The sequence below is a fragment of the Chinchilla lanigera genome, unplaced genomic scaffold (assembly GCF_000276665.1).
Source record: "Chinchilla lanigera isolate Chin_1 unplaced genomic scaffold, ChiLan1.0 scaffold00036, whole genome shotgun sequence".
NCBI lineage: Eukaryota > Metazoa > Chordata > Mammalia > Rodentia > Chinchillidae > Chinchilla > Chinchilla lanigera.
The window spans coordinates 10,528,013-10,549,906 of NW_004955437.1; the positions used below are offsets into that span (position 1 = coordinate 10,528,013).

The 21,894-nt window shown below is 34.6% G+C and overlaps 1 protein-coding gene across 23 annotated transcripts in view; it reads right to left on the minus strand.

Moving 5' to 3' along the window:
• Supt3h (suppressor of Ty 3 homolog (S. cerevisiae)) overlaps nucleotides 1-21,894 on the minus strand; it is a 441,758-nt gene that overhangs the window by 320,211 nt on the left and 99,653 nt on the right. For 8 of the 23 annotated variants that reach the window (XM_013516861.1, XM_013516866.1, XM_013516867.1 and 5 more), the window contains one exon: nucleotides 10,586-10,717. The exons of the other annotated variants lie outside the window; for them this stretch is intronic. The gene's annotated coding sequence lies outside the window, so the exon portion shown is untranslated. The remainder of the gene's footprint in view (nucleotides 1-10,585; nucleotides 10,718-21,894) is intronic. 23 annotated transcript variants of the gene reach the window in all.

Below are 21,894 nucleotides of genomic sequence, written 5' to 3' on the forward strand. Positions count from 1 at the left end.
GGAGCTCTGAGTTTTTAAAAGAATTTCAAAAGACCACAATTTATGACAACACGAAGTAAAAGATTCTATGTAGCAAAATCTCATTAGTTTGAAACAAATGAGAAAAGAAAAAGAGGGTTCTCCGGTACCAGTATAAACATCCAAATAAGGAGATAATTTTGATAAAGTGGAGAAAAAACATGGGCTTGAGGTGGGAGAGCAGATCTGCTTGGGGCTCTGCCAACAGCAAATTGGTTCACGTTTCTGGACTTCACTTTCCTTGTATGAAACAGTAAGAAGTTGGCTTAAGTAGTTCTGTACTGTGGGTGTTCATCAGATCATATCCTCACAAGTTTTATAACACACTTTAAACATCTAAATAACATTCATCCTATTATTTCAAGGACTGAGCCAAAATATATTAAAAGTGTTAAAAGTCCAGAAGGATAAACGGCTTGCACTATAATTTGTTTATAACTCTAAAAGTTAAGGTTCAAGAGAGTACTGTATATAAAAATGATGATAAATAAAAGTACTGACTTTATAGTCTGGCAGCTCAAAATAGATCTCTTGGGCACAGCCCCAGGAGACAGGAATGGTTCCACATGAAATCAGATCCCGGGAGCTTGCTTTGATACTTCCCACTCCTTCCTTTCAACAAAGAAAACTAATCGTTGCCTCACTTTGATTTAGGAAAGACTAAAATTTGGAGAACAACTCTTGGTAGACATCTAAGTAGGAAATCTACCTTTTAAGGGATATACTGGCAATATTCTCATTAATACAAAGGTGCTATTATTATCCCTGGGGTTAATAGAAAAAATCATTTTTGACCACTTCTCTAGGAGTTCACCTACGCTGGATGCAAATAGAACCTTTAATGCTAGTTAAAAACTTTAAGTCATATTTTGTGTTACCTTAAATGTTTTCTGATTAGAACAAAAAATTAACATAAAATTTTCATTAGTTTCCATATATACATTTCCCCTCTCTTTCGTAGAAAAGTCTCTCTGCCCTCTCCAGCCAAATGACGTATTTATATTCAATGACTACTAACTAAGTCCTCAAATCCCTTATAGATGAATTTAGTTCAGTGAAAATAAGTGAACATCAAACAGGGTAAGATAAAGCTGAGAGCATTTCCTCCAAAATCAGGAATGAGACAAGGGTGTCCACTCTCATCACTCTTATTCAATATAGTAGAAACTCTAGCCAGAAACATTTAGCAAGAGAAGGAGAAAAGGCATCCAAACGGGACAGGAACAAGTCAAAAATCCCTGTTTGCAGATGATATGATTTTATACACAGAGAAACCTAAAGATTCCAGCAAATGACTATCAGAACAAAAGATACAAAAATCAATATACAAAATCAACAGCCTTTCCATATACAGTACCAACAATGACTTTGCTGAAAAAGAAATTATAAAAGCAATCTCATTCATAGCAGCAACAAAAAAGAAGTAATAGTAGTTGTAGTAGTAGTAGTAGCAGTAGTAAAATACTAGGAATAAACTTAACTAAGGAAGTAAAAGGCCTCTATAATAAAAATTACAAAATGCTAATGAAAAAAGCTGGAATCACTAAAAGATGAAAAGACCTTCCCATGTTCACAGATCAGAAAAATTAATGTTGTTGAAATTGTCCTGGACATGAAAAGAATTGAGATGTATAATGGACACAGACCAATTTCCCACAATGAGTATAATCAAAACATGGACTAAGAAAATTTTTTAAATGTCCAAACTACTCAAAGTGTTGTACAGATTCAATGAAACCCCCATCAAAAACCAATGATATTATTCACAGATCTAAACAATAGTAAAATTCATAGGGAAGCACAAAAGATCCTGAATAGCTGAAGAAATCTCGAGCACAGACAGCAAAGCTAGACGCAGCACAAATACCGGTTTCAAGATAAAGGATAGAGCCCTAACTGCAGATACTGTTATTTCTATTAATATCAAAAAGAAAGAATAGCTTCTTTTTGTTAATTTTCTCTTCCAAGATGCAAAGAATATCATACGAAATAATTGTATGATATCATGAGTCCAATGGTTATGAAAGTTAATTTCAAAATCAAGACATTTCCTTGGGGAATGTAGAAAAGAATATGGGATCTAAAACCCAACTAACATCTTAGTGATGTTGCTCAAAAGGTACGACAAGGACAAGTCCACTAGCTCCCTTAGATCACAGAACCCCTTCACAGGATGGGGAGGACGGAAAGCACAGCCTTCTTCAGTGCTCCAGTGGAGGTGGCCAACATCTCCTCTGCACCATGGTCACTCTGGGACATTTCGTGAATCCCAAAATGGCCAAAAAGAAGCCCAAGAAGCTGGCCTGACACCACTCAGACTGGTGCATCAAAGTTCACTGTAAATGGTGGAAACCCTGAGACATTTCATACGGGTGAAGAGAAAACCTAAGGATTGGTTCAGATGCTCAACACTGATTATGCGAGCAACAAGAGAACATAGCACATGCACCCAAGTGGCTGCCAGGACCTCCTAGTCCATAACGCCCAGGGGTTCAGTGACCCACTAATCCCAGGGTTAGGCTGTGCAACAAGGAAAATGAATTAGCAGTTCATGTGCACATGTACCTGTATTGAAACTAAACCTCCAAACTTGCAAAGGAAAACAAAAGGATATCCTGGACACATAAGAATCTGTAAATAGTAAAGTATTATATGTGTGTTAGCTACTGTTGTTTTTAAATTTTTATTACCTGTCCAAATTCTGAAAAGCATTTTTATCCATGTAAGATTAAGCATGAACTTTAAGATGATGAAAACACTAACTTTAATTAATCTCAGGGTTCTATCAGAAGTACAAAAAGAGAAAAGAAATATTACTCTTCTATTACTTTCTATAACAAACACCTTAATGTTTTAAATTGTATATGATTTTTGTATATGATTTTTATAACCTCAGTTTTGCTTTTCCTGTCTTTTTTACAAAACAAAAATAACCTTAGGAAATATTTGCTAGAAATAAAGGTAATACCAACACTGAATAAATGTAAAAACCTACACAGAAATCAGAACATGCTATTTTTAACCAAAACCCAAAACCACCACAGCATTTTTATGGCTTGTAACTGAAGAGACCTTTCAAACCAGTGTCCCCAACTTGAACAGTAAGTCACTTCAAGACTGATAGAAGATCATAATCCAATGCAATACCAAAACTGAGATGTCACAAAATGTAGATGATTATTTAAAATCATTCCTTCCAGTAAAACATTCACAAAAATTCCGTTTGTTTTTTGAAAAGTGGTAAGGTCCAATAGAATGTCATTAAAGGGTATTTATTTTCTTACTTTTATTATGTGAAAAATATTACCCTTATAATACCCTGTAACAACCCTTTTCCTCCAAAATCTTATTTTCTTGAAGCCAGCAATCACAACTTCATTATGATTAAGTTTGGGCCCAAATAGGCCTCCACTGAAAAAATGTGAAGATAAACCCCTAAAAAGGGAAAAAAAGAGTTGGGCAATTGTATTGACATTTCTTCCACATAAAGTAGCCAATCTAAAGTTATCAATGAAACAAAATATTCCTTTACCAAAAACTTCAGTCTAAACACATAATTGAGACACAGATGTACACAAAACATCTAGGTTTCCAAATATTGGAGAAAGTGTATATAAACAATCAAATACTAACCATCCTTATACCACATACCCAAAAACTCTGGATAAATTTTTTGTGGATTTTTAGAAAAACACTATTTGAATATCTATTTACCAAAACAAGAATTTTCTTAATTCTCACTTTCTGCATATGTATTTAAATTATGGTAACTACTGGAAATATTATTTTAGGTCTACATAAACTTAAATAGAGCACTTTCCCAACAGTTTTAGGACAAATTTAGCTAAATTTTTTTTTAAAAAGCAACGAGTATTTTGCACGTTTAAACACAATTTTGCTACAGCTTATTAACAAATATAACTGACAGTATGAGCATATACCAGCACTGTGTTAAGTGCTTTAAAAACATGATAACATGATTTCATTTCATCTATAGGGCCTGACAGAGGCTATTTACTTTACCAGTGCTCATGTAATGTAACAAATTTAAAAGAAAGAAAACTACAGAGCTAAACTCTTAACATAAAAGAAACTAGTTTTCAGTGTTACTGTCACTGGCATCTCTCACCTGGCTTTCTACACAGGAGTTTGATTGTTTTTAGTAGTTCTAAATCAGTAACTGTGAACCACAGATTCTCAATTAGGGCTTACAATCTCTCTGTGTATTACAGAGGACTGTGACAACAGAACCACAAAAGGCCATGGGAGCACTTTTAAAGTGGAAGAGACAGACTTCAGAGACATTAACATCCCTTTACTGATGCCAATGACAAAATTCAGTTTAGCTGTTCCCTTTCTGGGAAACATTAAGGCAATCCTACTACATAAAAAAAAAATTATGTAGATCACAGACTGATCACATTGCACTGCCACTCTCAACTTTATTATTTGACTCACTCTATGGGCCTCTGCCTTTTTCTCTTTGTGTCCCTGGTGCATACATGCTTGTTAAAACATAGTACATGTGTGTCATATGAAAGCCCAAATCATTAGACTGGAAATCTGACTGCATAATTTTTTTCTTTGGGGAAACAGAACTCAGGGGTGCTCTACACTGAGTTACATTCCCAACCCTTTATTTTTTATTTTCAGACAAGGTCTCACTAGGCTTCCTAGGTGGTAGTGGAACTTGAGCTCCTCCTGCTCCAGCCTACCAGAGTGCTGGGATTACAGGCATGTGCCACCATGGCTGGCTTGGCAGAATATTTCCTACATAGAGGGATAAATGTGCCCACTTGATTCTAACTTTTCATTGGCACTCACTTCAACAACTAGACCTCAAAATCAAAATGGGAAGAAATCTGAGAAAGAGTCTCAATGCATAGCTCTTCCTAAATGATGTAGGAAGTGGATGAGAGTCCAGTTGTATATATCTGGGTTCTGCAGTGAAAGTTCTGTATGCTTGTGCTCAGGATTACTCACTGCTCTGACCCTTGGTTTCATCAAGAAACATAACATATGGAGACATGCTAACATCACAAAGTACAAGCCTAATGTGTGTTACACTTTCATTTTGTTTAAATAAAAGATGAACCTCTTCTTTCTCAGTTTGGTTCCCTTTTTATAAGGATATTTAAGTAATTATAAATTACTCTAACCTTTTCTTGCTAATCTGGAATATATGCTCCACATCTAAGAACATCTAGGCCAGTGGTGGTGAATCTATGGCATGTATGCAGGAGTGGGCTGTTTGTTATCACTGAAAGTTCTAAAAGGTTTGCTATCACTGATCTAGAATGTGAGGCAGTTTAAAAATCAATTATTTTTAAGAGTGAATAAGAGGAAAACTGATTAAACATGAGTTCAGAGAAGAGGACAGAGGGACTGCTTAAGTTACAGTGTCTGGTGGGATAGGAAAGCTTTGGGAAATATTATTCAGCAGTTAAAAAGAAATGTGCTCTCAAGCCAGAAAGACACTGAAGAGCCATAAATACACACTGTGACATTAAAGAAGCTAACTTTACAATGGCTACACATTGTCTGATCCTAACTTTATGACATTCTGGATATTATGCAAAACTATGGAGACAGTGACAAGATCAGTGGTAGCAAAGGGTTACCAGAGCTAGGGAAGAGAGAAAGTGAAGGATGAAGAGGTGCACGGAATTTTTTCAGGCAGTAAAACAACACTGTATGACACTACAATGCTGGATACATGTCACCACACATTTATCAAAATGTACAGAATGTACCTCACTCATCAACTGTGACAAATGTATGACACTAAGGCAAGATTTTCAAAAAAAGGAAAAGTTGGGGAGGGATAAAGTATATGACAATACTATATACTTTTTCATTTTTCCAGAAATCTAAACTTTGGAAAAAAATGAAATCTATTAGAGCCGGGAATGGTGGTGCATACCTGAAATCCCAGAACTCATGGAGACTGAGGCAAAAGGTTTGCAAGTTTGAGTTTGGCAACTTAATGAGACCCTGTCTCAATATAAAAAATTTAAAAATGGACAGAGATGTAGCTCAGCTTGGAGGCCTTGGGTTCAATCCCCAGTACTAAGATTAAAAAAAAAAATTGATTAAAAAAAAAAGTTTTGCAAACAGTATTGACGGTTGTATACTACTGTGAGTAAAATGAATTCCATTGGATTATACACTCAAAATAGTTAAACTGTAAATTATGCTATATTTTACTACAATAAAAAGGGTCATAGGAAGTCCTTATTTTATTAAATATAATCTGGTGATTCTAGGGGGAAAATGCTAGTAATGCATCATAGTCCAATGCAGAAATCAAAGATCATCATAGAAAAATTCTCACCAAGTATTATTTATTCCACCACAGTTAAGTGAGAAGATTTAATTTTATTTTCCAGTGTTCCCCTATGAACAGTATCTTGAAGGATGTCTTGTTCCATCCAGATGGAAAGTCCCAGAGCTCCCTGGTCTTGGTCTTAAGAGAGGAAAATGCAGGACATACAACAAAGAAGCTGATGAAGATGTTGAAAGGTAGAAAAAGGAAGGTGAGCTGCTTAAGGACCTCAAATTTGAGGAAGAACATGGTAATGAGTCCCTTGGGTATCCTTCTTGCTTTCCATGTATCTCAGAAGACTCCAATATAGAACCACCAAGAAGCAGAGAAAAACTGCACCTCCATAAAAAGTCTGTTCCCTGCTAGCTAAGCACTCTCTCCCCAAAAGTAAGCCAACAACAGAAAACATTCTTGGTAATGTCTGCCCTATTCCAGCCTATCACCATGGAAAAAACCCCCACCCTTCCTTTCCACAGGGGAATTGACATTTCCACTCTAACCACCCCCCTACCCCCACCCCTGCTCTGCCTGGTCCATTCCTGAAGGCAGCCTAATTCACCACCCATGGTGAACCAAGAAGCTGGGCAGGATGATCTCCCATCATCTAGTAGACCCAGAGGGTACTCCAAATCCACTGCTGGAGCATCATCAACACAGCAAAACTGGGGAGCTAAACTCCTCCCAACAGAGTACTACCTGGAGGTTACCGGGGTTAAGCTGAGCTTCCACCCACACCAAGTGCAGTGAGAGAAACAAGAAAAGTCATTCAAAGCAGAACTAGTCACCACTGGATCTGTTGTGGGTAGAAGCCAGGAAGGAGCCGAGCCTCAATCTCCAAACAGCATCAAAGCAACTGACCAAGGCAATCCAAGTGAGAGCAGGTCAATGTTCTCCTTTTGTCCTATCCCAGTATCCCTCTGGTCCAGAGGGAGGCTGGAACTCCATGCCACTCAGCAGAAGAAACTGAAAAGGTAATGTCAAGTGGGGCTGGTCAGCATTCCTACTCCATCTCACTCCCAGCTCCAGTGTCAGAAGGGCTCAGAAGGAAGCAGTGTCCCAGCCCACTCTGCACTGGTCAGGCAAACGAATGAGGTAGTAGGACGTAGAGCTCCTTGACTTTGAAAACCACCACCCCCCGCGATAGGCAGCATCAGGCTCAGCAAGAAACCGATCTTACAACTGAAATCAGAGATGCTGCAGTGCTGCAAGGAGGTAGCCCATTCCACATGAGAGGCACCAGCACCTGCCCACCTGTAAGAAGGCAGTATGAGTCCCTACCCCACACTCTTGAGGTGGTATGGAGCAAAGGATGGTGAGAGGCTGAACACATGCACTCACCAGCCTCACATTATGACAGAGAGCCTAGCAGCTTTAAAAATAAATAAATAGCCAGGAGTAGTGGCACACTACTGCAATCCGAGCACTCAAGGCTGAGGCAGAAGGACTACTGCAAGATCGAGGCCAGCCTGGGCTACATAGTGAGTTGAAGGCAAGCCTGAACTGCTGAGACTCTGATTCAAAAAGACCATACATACATACATACATAAATGTCAAAACCAAGATGACTGATATTAGAAATATCTGACAAGGGTTTTAAAGTAGGCTTTGTAGACATGCTTCAAAAAGTCATTAAAATTCTCTTAAAACAAATGAAAATACAGAAAATCTCAGCAAAGAAATGTAATTTTTAAAAAATGAAGCAAAATTATAGGCAAAATGAACTTGCTAGATGGACTCAATGCTAAAGCTCCAGGCCCAGCTGCTTTCCCAGAATTCTGCCGGGCAACTACAACATAGCAAAAAGCATGAGGTCCAGCACATACTGCTCCAAAATATCTTAGGCTGAAGGAATCTGACAACACCTCAGAAGGAAAAAGGTCACTGTCACCTTCTTCCTACTGTTATTCCTGAACAAGGTCATAAACCTGAACAGGACTTTCTGAATAGATCTTTCCCTGAGGAAAATTTAAGGCCCTCCCATGAAAACTGCCCTCTCTTTACCTGGAGGAAAGGAGCATTCTTACTGATGGAGACAAAGGGTCACAGAACAGACTGGAGCACGCAGGACTTGCTGTTTCCTCTAGTGTTATCCACTAGGATCATGCTTTTAATCCAGTATTCCTTTTCCACAACCAGCCACTTCTCCATTACACCCACCATAAAAAAATACGCAATACATCCATCTCTGTAGAGCATCACTTCCTCACATCATGTAAAAGTTATAATAAATTTATCTTTCTCCTACTAATCTGTATTTTATTATAGAGGCCTTGGTCATGAGCCTAAGATAGCTACAGAAAAGATATCTTTCCTCCTCTACATGTGAATTTACACAAACTATTCCAGAAATAAAGGACAAGAGAAAAGTTCCCAAATGATTTTATGACTAATATTGCTCTGATACAGGCAAATACAGTACAAAAATACCAAAGTACAACAAAAGCAAAATGTAGAAAAGGAAACGACAGATCAGTGTTTCCCATGAACTTAGATATAAACCCCAATAAAAATTCACAAATCAAATCCAGTAGTATATTAAAAAAGAAAATCAGACAACTGGCCAGTAGCATTTATTCTAGTTATGCAAGCTGTTAAAACATTTATAAATTGATCGATGTAATTTACCTTATCAACAAATTAAAGGACAGCAGGCACAGAAAGATATAAATACAGAAAATGCATTTAGCATAATCCAGTATCATTTTATAATTAAAAATAAAATCTCTCAGCAAACGCTAGTTCAGAGCTCTTTCTACTATGGCCCATTGTGCTAGCTATTGCTAACCTATGGTAATATAATGACAGGTAGTACAAGCACAGTAAAAGTAAATTAAATTAGTGCAAATAAGGGAACAGAGTAGCAAATATTATTTTAGGTAAGTATTCTAAAATCAGTCATCTCCCAAGGGGTAATATGAGGAGAGAACTAAGTAAAACTGAAAATATTAGGAGTAATGGGCTAAGAAGAGAATTTATTAAGGATTAAAGTACAAAGGACCCTTGGGGGAATATAAAGAATTTGAAGATCTAAAATCCAACTATATTGCCTTCTAGCTCTGATCTCTTTCCACCACAGAACACTACCTACATCAGCACTTATAGCCTAAGCCATGCTATTAACCTTTACAAGTACTTTGAATTGACCTTACTGCCATCTTTCCATTATATAGGTAGAAAAGTTCTGCACTGTAAAATAAATCTTCTTTAAGGAATAATAGATACCCTGTTGGCACTTTCATAGAAAAAAAAAAAAAAACCACTCAAAGCAATTATGTATAAGAGATCATTATTTCCATAGCAAATAAAATCACATTGGGCAAAAGTAAATGTGCATTAAAAGATTTTTTGAAATGCTTGATGTAGAAATTTAATCTATAAGTTGCAAAGGTACAAAACACTCTAAGAAAGAATTAAAAGCCAATATGAATGCATTTTTGTTCTCCACGTGTCATCTTCATAAATCACAACTTGGTCATTAAAAATTCAAAATCTTAGCTGGGCATGGTGGCACATGCCTGTAATCCCAGCACTTGGGAAGCTGAGGCAGGAGTATTGCTATGAGTTCTAGGCCAACCTGAACTACACAGTGAGACCCTGCCCCCGCCAAAAAGAAAAACAAATCTTAAGTTAGAACAAAACCTTTGAAATATGTTTCTAAAATGAAAAATGTAATTTTTTATTTTCAGGTTCCTTTCAGTTCAGCTAATTAAAAAAAAAATGGTAGAGATCTCATCCATTCAAATTTTGAGAGGAAATGTTCCCTTTAAAAGAAGCAGGCCTCAGAAAATTTCATAAGCCAATCCTGTCCATTTAGCCAAACCTATAGAAGAAACCATAAAACAGAGTTCGAATAAGGAGAAGGGCAGAGGCCCTATTTACCAGAAAATGTGAAGTATGATTTCCGTATCAATCCCCCCACACGGAAAGACCACCCAAAGACATTTTCACTGGTCAAAACTTACAAAATAAGAGAGGAAGTCCTCGCTACAAGAAAAAATAATGCTCTTTTCAGAAGAATTTGTGAAACAAACCAAAAGCCTTACCTCTGAGACCTGCACAATGATTTCATTTTTATTGGAAAAGCATTAAATAATAACCCATGTTCCTTGACATCCCAAGTGATATGAAAAACAATTGGTCACATAAAATAAGCACAGCACTGGAAATATTTCTCGTTAGCCAAAACACAGAAAAACACAGAAAAATTCCTCTAATACTCATAGCAAAATTTTAACTTTTTACCTTATCTTCCCTTTGGTAGTAAGCCAAGGAAACTTCCCAGTGCAAACAACCCTAAGGCATCATTTTCCTCACGAATGTTCTGCACAGTGGCATTCTCAGAGCTTTAGTAGATGTCCCAAAGAACAGGTTTCACTGTCAAGAGACATCAACTATTACACGAATTTCTTTAAAAGAAACACACATTGTTATACCTTAATATGCATAGTATACGTCCCAAACTGTGAAAAGGAACAAAAACTTAATGGGGAAAAATCTATATTTTGTATCTAAATCTTTAAAAATGTTTAAATTCTAACTTTTGAAAAATGACTATTTTAAGTACAAACTAAAATGAATGAGAAATGCTAGGTGGTTCAAAGTAAACAGTGGGTTGAAAACAAGACAATAAATACTGTACTTCAAATCTGACATTAAAGTTTTATACATAGTCATGCATATTTCAACTCTATATACAGGCTGATCTTTTGTGCTGAAGCTTATATGAAAGATGGTAACAATAAGAAAATAATTAAATCCCAGGAGCTCAATGGAGACCTCATCAAAGGAAATATACAAATGGTAAATAACTCTACAAAAGAGGTTCAGCACATGTCATTAGGAAACAGCAAATTACAACAATGAGCTACAATTATACACCTATTAGTCTGACTAAAACTTGAAACATTGAAAATATCAAATGTTACAAAAATGTGGAACAGAAGATCCCTCATTCACTGCTGTGGGAACACACAATGGAAGTGCCACTTTGAAAGATGGTGCGAGTGTTTTAAAAAATGAAACATATTGCTACACAAGTAACTAACCAAGCCTAACCCTACCTACCTTCAGAGATAAGTCAATACTGGCCACACACAATGGAATACTACTCAGCCATAAAAGGACAAAATCCTGTCATACATAGCAATGTGAATGGAAACAGAAATCATAATGATGAATAAAATGAATCAGGCACAGAAAGACAAATAGCACATAGTTTCACTCAAATGTGGAATCTAAAGAACGCTGAGCTACAGAATTAGTGAGCATAATAGTGCTAATCAGGAGCCAGGAAAGGGAAAGGAGTGGTTGGGGAGAGTATGCTTGACAGGTACAAAGTCACAGCGAAATAGGAGGAGTAAGTGTGGGTGTTCTACTTGACAGAGGATAATGACAGCTAACATTATGGTGCTGTATAATTCAAAATAGCTAGAAAAAATTAAATGTCATCAAAAAGTAATAATAAGTGCTGGGTATAATCCCAGTGGGGGTTGAGGGGTGCTGAGGCAGGAGAATCACTAGGAGTAGAGGCCAGCCTGAACTACACAGTGAGGCCCTGTCTGGAAAAACAAAACAAAACAAAACAAAAAAAAGCAATGATAACTGTTTAACATGGTCAACAACCTAAGTATCTTAACTTGATCAATATACAGTGTATAAATATACTAATATATCACACTATACTTCACAAAGATAATTATGATCTGGCAATAAAAATTCTAAATATGTGCTTCACATTTTTAAAAAGCTAAACATGCTCTTACTATACAATACAGCAATTAAATTATTTCATAATTAGTCAAAGGAGTCTAAAACTTACTAAACACTGCTAATCTACCAACTTTATTCATGACTGCCAAAACTTGAAAGCAACCATGACATCTTTATAATGGATAAATTATGGTATATACGCATAACAGTATGACTCAGCAATAAAAATAAGCTATCTAACCATGAAAAGATATGGAATAAGATTAAATGGGCATTCCTAAGCGAAAGAAATCAATATGAAAAGACCAAATAATACATGATTTCCACTATGTGACATTTCTGAAAAAGGCAAAACTACAGAAAAAGGAAAAAGAACAAGTGGCTCCTGGAGTTCAAATGAGGAATACGCAGAGCACAGAATTATTTCTAGGGAAATAAAACTAGCTGTTTGATATTCTAATTGTGGGTATAAGTCATTGTACCTTTGTCCATGCACACAGAATGGGGAAACACAAGGAGTGAACCTTCATTTAAACCATGGACTTTAGTTAACAATGAATCACTACTGACTCCTCAATGGTAACAAACTGGGGACTGAGGCAGATGGCAATGGGGGAGGGAGGAACTAAATTCTTTACATTCAGCTCCGTATTTTCAAACATAGAAATGCTATAGACTAACTCTAAGGAAATCATATCACTTGCAGAAAAATGGATGGAACTTGAGACTAGATGTTAATAAGTCTGTCTACTTATTTCCTCTTATATGAGCAATCCACATTTAAGTAAACTGTAAAAATAAAGGAGTCTGGGAAACTAATAGACTTTAGAGATGGGAAGGATATCAAGGAATGGAGAAAGAAAAAGGAGGTAGTGGGGATTCAAATAATCAAACTATGCTATATGCATGTACCAATACACCAAAATGAATCTCATTATTCTATATTACTAATTTGAACCAACTTTTAAAATACTAAAAGCAATAAATAAGGATACTCCAAAACAAGAAATTTATTTACATTCAAATTTTATGAAAAAATTTTATGCAATCACAAACTCTATTACTATTTTTAAATATGCCATCAAGCAAAAACAGAGGACATCATCCCAACATGCTCAGTATCCATCCCTAAAAACAATCTAAACCATGACAGTGAAAAGTATTTAAGTACTTAGCAGGGTTTTTTGACAAATAAAAAAAAAAAGCATACATAAAACTGTAACTCAACTTAGGTGAGGAAGAGGAATAATCAGGCCATTTTGATGTTTCTCCTTATATTTTACTAATAAATTACCTAAATATAGTGCTAATCTTAGGTTTCCAGAAAACACGTTTCCCGCAGTGTAATAGCTTCTACCATGTAAAAAAATCAAAATTTATTCTTTATTTTTCTGATTTAGGTTTTTTTTTTTTTGTACTAAAAATTGAACTCAGAACTTTGTGCTTGCCGGGCAGGCACCTGTGCCACTGAGTTATATTCCTGGCCCTGATTTAGTATTTCTAAACAAGGTAAAATATCTCATCCTGAGAATAAAGGTACAAAAATCTTAACTGTCTACTAATCATCACAACACACTAAGGTGGATCACTACTTCAGAGAATTCAATTACAAAATATATAGCAAGTCAGAAAAACAAAACTCCAAGAGGTTTAAGACACAAAACTAGTAAGTCTGACTTTTAGTATGACAGACAAAAAGAATGTAAACTTTTAAGAAAATGTATCCTATTCTTATTGTTTCCATTATATGAAAAAGTTTTGTTATGATCAGCCCAAATTTTCTTGATTCGATGAGGGTACTTAATATAAAAACCAGGATGGAAAAGAAATATGACCATCTTTTTGAAATCATAGTTTGGGACTCATTAAGGAATCTTAACTATTAATCTTAACCATTATTTTTAATGAGGTAGGGAGGCAGGGAGAGATAGATATCAGTGCAGCAATGTACAGTTAGGAATAAGAATTGTTTTTTGAAACTTCAACAAAGAAACAGCCCAAAAAAGATAACATGCATAATTTATATATGTTATGTATAACTGGTCATAAACATAAAATATATTATTTATAACTAGGCCATGATCAGAAAAGTTTAAACTCCAAAAATAAGTTTTAAGATTTAGTTCCAAATTTAAAATGTATTATTTTTTCATTAAGATATTTCAGTATTTTAAGATTGTATCATGAAAGATTATATGCTAAATATTAACATACTATAACAAATTATTTTTATATCCCCCAAGACCTAGCAAAGATTTGGTACTCAATAAATACTTGTCCACTGGGCGCGGGGGCGGGGGGGTGAATAAGGTATTCTTATCAGCTTTCTTAGAAAAGTTCAATCAATAAGTCATAGCAGGCTACAATATTAGTGATTTAATCCCCAAGTTTATTACATAGAACTCTTAAGAGTGAACCCTCAAATAATAGAAAAGATTTTGACACATATCAAAGATAACTATGTAAATGAACATGTTTTTGAAATTTTACTTATCTAATCATATGACATGGGTTTTACTTTAAACAGACATTGAATAAAACATATATGCTCCACACATACATTTTAGAAATTTAAAGTATCAGGTTATGCATCTGGATCTTCACTTTCCCTTTCTAGTTCTTCATTCATTACAAATTAATGACACACTGGGATTGGTGAGGCACACTTGCAATCCCAGCTACTGAGGATACTGAGGCAGAAAATCCCAAGACTGAGGCCAAACTAAGCAACCCTGTCTTACAATTTAAAAAGGGTTTGGTGGGGCTGGGGGTTTAGCTCAGCGGCAAAAGCGCCTGCTTGGCAAGCGCAAGGTCGTGAGTTCGGTTCCCGGTACCGGAGAAAAACCAAAAAAAATAAAAAAAAAAAAATAAAATAAAAAGGGTTTGGTGAGTATATCACTGGTAGAGTGCTTACCTATCATGTGCAAGAACTGGGTTCAGTTCCTAGCATCACAGAAAAGAGAAAGACAAGGGAGGGGAGGGAAGAAGGGGAGAGAACAAATTTTTGTTTATTATTCATAGTTCTTTACATAGCTTATGCAAGTGTTTTGCACATGACCTGCTGTCATGACCAAGAAGATTCTGGCAAATTTTACGTTATGCAGTTTCTGGTTAAAAAAATTAACATATGTACCCCTTACCTCTAAAAGAATCAAGCATTACGAAAGCTGGCTGACAGGGAAAATAAATCCACCCTGAATAATACTTAAAAGTTTTGTTGGTGCACAGAAAGGAAAAAAAAAAGTCTTTGCTACACATCCATAAATAAAATGTATATTTTACTTAACCAACTGTTTAAAACAAATGCAAAATTCACAATTTAAAAGGGACCTTCAAATGTTTTATTGCATTGGTGAAAACTGTTTTTGATCAAAAAGAACAGAGTAAAATTATCATTCAAACCTCTATGACTAAATTGTTGACGTAAAAGTGGTTTACTTTTTAATGCCTTCTTAAGTGAATGCAGAAAAACATGTTGGTTAAGTACATATATAAATCAGTGAAACGCAGGTCTCTGGAATGGTATCCAAGGTAACAGGAACATATATGTGGTTCTAGAGGAACATACTGTGTTTGTATGCAACACAAAGAATGCAGCTGCAGTACAGAAAATTGAACCTATTATGATATTTTATTGCAGTGCCTTCTATCAACCCCATTGTAAACCCAATCTCATCTCATCTCATCTCATCTCACGGTGCTTAACCATTTTTACCCCCAAAAGATACTGACAACTCTTTCAGCCAATTTATCTGTCTCCATGTTACCAAATTATAAAGGGAATACTAACATGTTTAAACTACTGTGAAAAGAGACCTATAGATGGCAACATAGTGGCTTTCCATTGTAGTCTATAGATCTAATTCTTGGGAACTGCAAGTTTTCCATAGTATGTTTGTAGAGTTAAATTGTATGTTAATAAAAAAAAACCCATTGGCAGCAAAAGCCTCATTAATTGTAGCAGAGTAATGCAAAGGGAGTAAAGGACACAGAATGAGACTTAATACACAAATACGTAATGAACAAATAATGCCATGATATGCTACACAAAGATTTCATAATAGCTAAAACAGAGAAAAGAGATGAGGAAGTGAGTTGGCTCAAGAAAAAAAGATAGCAACAATCAGACTGTACAACTCATGCCCCTTAGAGGTAAAAGTATATACTGTATATTTTATTCTCTTCAGCTTGGGAGAGGCTGGCTGGGGCTAGACCCATTTGGTAGCCCCTTACTTGTGGCCTGCGATCAGGAAGCACCCAGCACTTTACATCCAGTGTCCCATGAATATAATTTTTAACCTGTGCTCTGATATGAAAAGGATTACAAACCAATGAGAAGATGTAACAAACTTTTATAACACAGAAGTTACACTGAAAAAGGGGATTTGTTTTCATGAATGACAAGTCTGCATGTTACATTAAAATCATTACTTTGATTATGGTTCATATTATGAATTTGTTTTTAATTTCTAAGTTTGTTTTAATTTTACAGTTTTATTAAATTTAAATGCATTTTATTAAATTTAAGAGCCGGGTGTGGTGGCACACGCCTATAATCCCAGCACTCAGGAGGCTGAGGCAGGAGGATCACTGTGAGTTTGAGACCAGCCTGGGCTACAAAGTGAGTTCAAGGCCAGTCTGAACTCCATAGTGAGACCCTGTCTCAAAAAAGACTCCCCCGCAAAAAAAAAAAAATTAAATGCAACAAGGAATTCCTATCTAGATTTTTATATTTGTACATATTTCATTAAGATTAGCAGGAAGATGCTTTATGTTAAAACTGAAACCCACAGAGATTTCTTTTCTACTTTAAGTGGTAGCTGCACAAAACATATGGTGAAAAAGCACTCAGATCAGTGGGTTGGAGGTTGAAGACCAGCTTGAAGCCTGGGTCTACCACTTACAAATTCTGTGCTCCTGGGCAAGCACATTCCAGACCTCCTCTCTCTGCCTCATTTTCTCATTTGTAAGAGATAATAATCATTCTTATTCAAAGGAGAGTCAGTGAAGGATTCCGAGCCTATAAAGTGATAAAACTCAGCACACCCTGCATCGAGTAACATTTACAATAAATGGACACTGGATGGGAAAAGGATGTTTCATGTCTATCAAAAGAACATTTAATTTATCTAATCCATCACAAATAAAAGTGACAATGGAAATCTGACATTATCTCTGTGACAACATTCTGTCATTTAAAAAGGGAGTGGGGGTCAGTTATATTGCTTTAGAAAGACTCCTACCATTCTAAAAATACTGTCCCGCAGCTGTTTAAAATTTATTTTTTTAGACCATAGCACCACTGTTTGGTTGTTTCCAATTTCTAAAACCACAAATAGTAAAAGTGTACTCAGTCTACTGCAAACATAAATAGCAAATGCACGCTTCAGCACTTTTTAAAGGATATGGAAATTGGCAACAAAAATGCAGTTCATGTTGAAAATTTATGACGGTCCTGCCATATTTCTTCAGAAATACAATCAGGTAAAAATTAGGAAGATCTCTTACCAGCTGGGTGGTATTTTTATGTTTTTTTACTTATATTTTCACTAACTGAAAGACTTTCATTATGCAGCCTCTGGCACTTGATAAAATAGAGCAATAGTACCTTTGCTAAAACCACAGTTTCTCTGGTTATGTTTAGCATTACACAAACATCTTTCACCTTAGATATCCTTTTGCATTAGAGTGTTTAATTTTAAATTGACTAAAGGGAGTACCGTTTTTCAGGTTTCTGGATATTATTAAACAGAAAAATTGTATTTTTATGACTTCTCAAAGATTACATGTGTGTTTCAATTATTAGGCATTTGGTACCATAAAAATACTGTGAAAACTACCGCTGAAAGATGAGAGTAAGACTCAGGGAAACATAAGGAAGACTGATTCATTGTGTTACAATAAATTAAGAAAAGGAAAAAAAAAAACTATAAAATATGTAAAAAGCCACAACATAGATTTAACACATCTCTGCTTCTGAGAATAAAAGGGAAAATATCTCTGTTGCAAAAGATTAAAACAAATAATATTTAATGTTAAGATCAACAGTGCAGAAAAAAGTTTTGTAACTAGAAGTAATTATACAATATTTTATTTTTCATTCAGTAGTAAAATTCCAATTGCTACAAAAACTAAAAGATTATTTTTTAACTTTTTGATGCATTCAATAAAAAAATTGTTAGCACTCAAGAAGGCTGAGGCCCGAGGACCACTGTTGAGTTCAAAGACAGCCTGGACTACAATGTGAATTCAATGCCAGTCTGAACTGAACAGTGAAATCTTGCCTCAAAAAGACAAAAACAAAACAAAACAACAACAACAACAGAAAAAAAAAGTTATTTAATTAACACTGAACAAATAAGTGACCAAATAAAGAGAAAGGGGCACTTGTCCATTTCAGTGATATATATATATATTTTTTTGCTTTACTCCAAATTTTAAAAAATGACCTCAAAATTGGTAAATCTGGGTGCAGTGGTGCATACAGGTAGTCCCAGATACTAGGCAGGTTAAGGCAGGAGGATGGCTCGAACACAGCTCTGGCCAGCCTGGGCAATACAGGGAGACCCATTTCAAACAGAAAAAAAAAATTGTAAACAGTCCATACAATGAACTATTTAAAGGAATTGAAAGGCAAATAAATTACCAAGGAATTTGTAAGTGGCTCCTGCTTTTCACCACATTCCTCTTTGCTGCATTTTTACAAAACATGCTTAACCAATAAATATTTTCAAAAATTTGCTAAATATATGTTTTTACCAAATTGGATGAATATTTGTATGTCTCATAAAATATACTTTTAAACTAATAAAAATAACATAAGAAATCAAAATATGCAATATATGTAATAAAATTCTAAAGTAAAATGAGTAAGACAAGTTCTAAAAAACCTGCAAAACAACCGATTTTGTTTTCTAGCTTACTGTAAAGAAAATCAAAACTATAAAACTAATATGTTTTGAATTTTTAGGTCCTCACGTATAGGATGTAAGCAGGGCTTCTTTCCCCAGGTCTCCTATGAGGGATTTGATTTTGTTAAAATAATTGTTTTTCTTTGAATTTGTAAAGTGGAAAGTGAACCCAACTGCCAAATAAAATCTCAGAAAGTACCCTAATTATATGACTTAAACACAAAGATGTTTTTCTCCTGTTCAGTTAGCATCTATTTAGACTGTAAACTTCTAAAATCATTTATACGTAATTTCTTCCAACTTCGAATGCTGTTTAAATAATACAAACTTGGTAATTATGTGTATCACTGAATTTCTAGAGATTACCTAAACATCTCTCAAAGTTTGCAATTTATCTTTTGGTCTGCTGAACAAGATATTATCTGAAAGGTTAGCTGCTTTAAATTTCCCTTTATTACTTTAAAATGATACTTAATCATATTTTCCTAAAGCAAGACCTGGTTTAATCAATGTGAAAGCCAGGAACAAAATATTATTTTTAAAATAGCTTTTCTAAATGGGAAAATATATTCTACTGATGAAGTTTTCTGATTGGAACCAGGATCGCATTTACAAAAATTGAGTATCATTTTGTATTCAGAACAGGAGAAAAAAATAAAAGTATATATGTCTACTTCACTTGCTATAATCACAAATTCTAAGATGAAAATAAATACAGAACTAAATACTAGCAGCTAATGGAACACACAAATCTTGCAATTTAAAACTAGAAACTTTCATCCTAATACTTCATAATACCTTTTGGTTAAAATATCCTTTCTCTTAAATTAACCATGAGAGAATACAGAAAAAGAAAAAAACTCACTGCCAATACATTAATTTGCTAAAGATTACTTGTGAAAGCAAATCAAGTTTCAGAAGTTAGAAACAGCAACATAACAATGAATCAACACCTCATCTATAATAGAACATATTTCCATTTCAAAGTTGGTGAAATTAATTTTGAAGCAACTAGTTTAATCCTAAATTAATTATAATAGCTGACAAGAATGGTCTTTGACTACATAAGGTGCTATACTTTGCTTTCAAATGCTAAATACATCTTCAGTCACAGTGGGTTAAAGTCACATTACCTGCAATTGTAATATATGAACTACTGCTGACTTAAGTATTATTATTATAACATCGCTGATCTCAAGTAGATACATTAACTTCTAATTGCAATCATTCTTTTAAGCTCAGAATAATCTAAAACTAATTCATGCCTTAAGGCTATAAAAAAATGTAAAAGAATAGCTACAAACAAACCAGTCTAATTACAACACTTAATTTCTTATGCTATTATTTCTCTTACAGATATGTATGTTAGTTTAGAATACATTAAAATGTGACAATTACATCTACTAGTGCTTAAAATAGCTGTCATCTTTGAAAATATAGCTTCTTTCAAATTAGAAATGCATACAATTTTATATTTCAAAGCATTCACCCAAAGATCATAAACTTAAGTTTTAAAACTATTTTAAAACATTCTTGTTATGCTGAACTAAATTTACATACAAGAATAATGAACATTTCTAAAATAGAGTTAAGTATATTATTGTAAGCCAGAAAAAATTCAGCTGAAGTTTTAACTATTTTTCACACCATTCAGAACTTAAATTTCATATGAATAATGTAACTTGAGACCTACTCTGGTCACTTGAAGAATTACCAATTAAAACATGAACTGTCAGAGTTCAACAGCACCTTAAATAATTTTTAAAAAATTGTTTTCTGCACATATTACTTAACCACAGTCAGATCACTTCCTGGGCTTTTTATAGTGAAAAAAGTCACTTGTTTTGGAGCGGAAGATATACCAAAAATACTTGGTAATCCAGTGGACTATTTTTCCTGCATTCTAGTCAGGCAACAAACCCTACCAAATACTGAAGATTGACATCTGCAGGTAATTCAATAGTCAGATAATAATTCTTCAGTAGTTTCACAGTAGCATAATTTTTCACATTACTTAAAACCACTGTTAAACCTGTAACACATTTTTCTGTTTCACTGTGGCTATTTTTTCTATCTTTAACCCCAACCGTAATATCTTTTATCTGTCAGCAGTACAAAATGATTTCAAAATTGAAAAATGTTTTCCTTTTTTGCAATGCATGACTTTGAACTCCGATTTTTAAAAGATCAGTTAAACATTATGTTTCTTTTAAGAATAAAATCTTATTTGAGTCTGTGGCTTAACTGAAAAGAATTTTTCTGTTCCAGGAAAAGTCACTCAGTTTGAATCTGAAATACTATGATGCAGCTTCCATTCATATATACATCTGTAAAGGAGGTACTTAGTCAATGTTATATACCACATTAACCAAATCAGAGATTGTAAAACTCTCTACTCTATGCAACAGACAAGAGAAAAATGAGAAGCAAAAGTTTAAGAAAAGTTGTGATTTTCAAAACTAATAAACAATATATTGTAATGCAAAGTTGTGTAAACTTTCTATTCCATTCAGCAAAAACCTTAATAAAACATAATCAAACAAATTCAAGTTCAATAAACCTCAATATATGATCATAGTGTGTGTCAGGTTTATGGAATGCCATTGGCTTCTATATAATAAACATCTAAAAGTTTCTCTAACTGTATTATTATACAAAATTTACACATGTAGTTGCCACATTATGTTTATATACATAATCACATTATCTCTGTCTAAAAATTACTAATATTAAATGAAAGGTAAATTTTTCAATGTTAAATTAAAAATTAATGCATTAATGAAAAACTAACCCACGGTCAAAATGTCTACTAAAGCATAGGTTGTTTTTCCTCACATTTTATTTAAATTACAAACTTGAGAAGTTCCTAAAATCACATATGTAAGTACAGCTGGTACAGTAATCTAACGTATATTATATGCTAGAGTACTT